We start from the raw sequence: 269 nt of genomic DNA, 5'->3' as shown, positions 1-269 counted from the left end.
AAGGCCTCAGATGCAGGACCCTAGGGAAGGCTTTTATACATTCTTCCTGGGGATATACAAAAAGTTTTCAAGTCAGGTGATACAGTATTTATCTCTATCAGTTACAATACACATATATACATATATGAATGTACATGAATATATATATATACCAGAAACTGTGGACCTCACTTCCAGCCAGGATTTCAGCTTGGCAGATGCTCCAGAAATGTGCCCTTTGACTTTCACAATCCTTCTTCTCCTGCTTTCCCTTCCCGTCAGATCCTTGG

The sequence above is a fragment of the Dipodomys merriami genome, unplaced genomic scaffold, assembly GCF_024711535.1.
Source record: "Dipodomys merriami isolate MVZ:Mamm:240054 unplaced genomic scaffold, mDipMer1.0.p SCAF_233, whole genome shotgun sequence".
In the NCBI taxonomy this organism is placed as follows: Eukaryota; Metazoa; Chordata; class Mammalia; order Rodentia; family Heteromyidae; genus Dipodomys; species Dipodomys merriami.
This window is presented reverse-complemented; position numbering follows the sequence as displayed.